The sequence below is a fragment of the Motacilla alba genome, chromosome 1, assembly GCF_015832195.1.
Source record: "Motacilla alba alba isolate MOTALB_02 chromosome 1, Motacilla_alba_V1.0_pri, whole genome shotgun sequence".
NCBI classification, from domain to species: Eukaryota; Metazoa; Chordata; class Aves; order Passeriformes; family Motacillidae; genus Motacilla; species Motacilla alba.
The window spans coordinates 12877338-12879660 of record NC_052016.1 but is presented as its reverse complement, the minus strand read 5'-3'; positions in this window follow the sequence as shown (position 1 = coordinate 12879660).

The window sequence follows — 2323 nt, the reverse complement described above, 5'->3', positions numbered from 1 at the left end:
TTCCTCCCATAGTGTATGCGAATGTGTTTGAGGAGGGAGGGGAATGGGAGGGGGGAATTAGGGGAGGATGGGGTTCTGCTGTTGGGAAATATGATGGTCCTATTCAGAGTGGTAAATGTTTTTTCATTCATGATATTCTACTGCAATTCTGTATTTTTCTTCAGTGGTTTTACACATTCATTTTCTTATTAATCTACTGCTCATCTATCTGACATATAACTACAAGAATATTTATTAAACATCTTTTTTAAACTCATTATGCATGGATTTTATAAATGTCTAATTTCTGCACAGTCTCTGCAACTGTGAATGCTATCTCACCGTTAGAGCTGCAGTCTATTACTACAGAGGTAGATTCAGAAAGCATTATCTGTACCTTAAAAACATGAGGTTGCCATGTATTTCCAGTGTTTCAAACTGAAATGCTCATTGAGAGGGTTAAAGAACACTATACAGTCCTGCATGTAAGTAGCTAGCAGAAGGAAGAGACAGATCCATGAATCCAGCAATTCCTACCCTGTTCCTATTCCTCCTTGGTTTTTGAAGCACTGCAGACTCCCAGATAACTCATCACAGAGCATTGCCTGTGTTTCTTGTGGTCCAAGGGCTTTGTGCATAGCACAGGTACAAGTTCCTTTCTACCTGCTCCTGCTCCAACACACAATCTAATCAGAAATTAGCACAGTTTGAAAAAGCAAATATTAGTTTTCATCAAATTCTACCAATGTATTTTAAGAAACAAAAGAAGCAAATCCACCAAAGATGCTCTCACCTCTGTACCTTCTGGCAATTACACTTCTTAAAGCATTTATTTTCACAATATGGGCGTGAAATAAGGAAATGCAGTTATTATCTATGGCGTGCATAGAAACACACCAAAGCGACCTCAAGGCACAAGACACAGCATGTGCTGGGGCCTTTATTCTCAGTACCTGAATCAAAAGCCTGGTGAAACACACTGTGAGTCTTGTTTGATCCAGCCTTGGGGTTTCCTTTGTTTGGAAACCAGCAACAGGCACCATGTTTGTGTCACAGGCCAGGTCCAGACACAGCCTCTGGACCTGTGAGCTCAGAGGTGTTCCAAAGGCCCAGATTAGCAACACTAGAGAGAGACTGAAGAACTTAAGATAAAGTCAAAAGGAATGTCTAGATACAACATACATGCCAAGTTCTTCACTTCCTTGTCCTGTGCTAGCAGGACACCAGCAGAACATCTTTTCTCTTAAAAAGCACTATAGTAGTTGTTTTACAGCTGTTTTGTGATTGATGTCCACTCTGGCCCTTTCTCTCTCATCTGATGGCTCTGGCCATCCCTGCTTGATTTAGCCATCCCAGCTGAAAAGGTAACCCATCTCCACAGCTAGAAGTAATAAATTCTTTAGCCACCACAGCAAAATACATTGATATGATCTTGAATTAAATCACTCATGTCTGCAGTCCTCAGTCCAGGATATCACAGTAAATTGGTATCAGCTGAAATCAGATTTACATTAGTAAATGTATCAGGCTATGAGCTGAACATTTTGCACTGGCCACAGCACTCGTTCTGCCACCTCTTCTTTGGGATAACTACTTCCAGCACCTTAGTAATGCAGCCATCTGAACAGCGATATCAGACTTCTCCAGGGGGAATCACTGGTGCTTGGGAACCAGAGCCTTTACTTCCCTAGAAACAATCTGTGCCTTCAAGGACTAAGGCTCTGTCTGCATATGGAAATCAAGTTTTCAAATGTATTCAAATGCTGGTAATACCAACCCTGCTCCAGCACCAGGAAGAAGGTGTGGAGTCTACTGAAGAATGGCTCTCGGCTACTGCCATCTTCAGGACTATCCCATGTTAATTATTCAGGTCTCTTGTAAAAAGACACCTGTGGCAACTGGCAGAGTATCTGCACAAACATTAGCAGCCTTGAGGCTGAGAAACTGTTAAATAGCCTTAGTAATAGAATATTAAAACCTTGATTATGAGCAAGCTAGCGTAGGTGGAATAATTGTCTGCTCAGAAGGAGGTGGCTTTTTCTCATTCTATTCCTGTTGTTGAATCCTTATCTCCTGGATAAATAAAAACAAACTCCCCAGTTATTGTTCTCGTTCACCTTTTGACTCTTGATTAGATTTACTGCAGATACATCCCTTTGGCAATGAAAATGGAATCAACACATTTCTGATGCACTCCAGTGGAATTCTCAGCCCCTGCTCCACCCTCAGACCACCAAGGCCCTTGTTTTCTGAATGGCACATAATTACCTGTCCTTCTAGCACATGGATGAGATACGACTTTCAGAGAGATCACTTGCCTTGATTAACAGACTGTTCTGTTTCA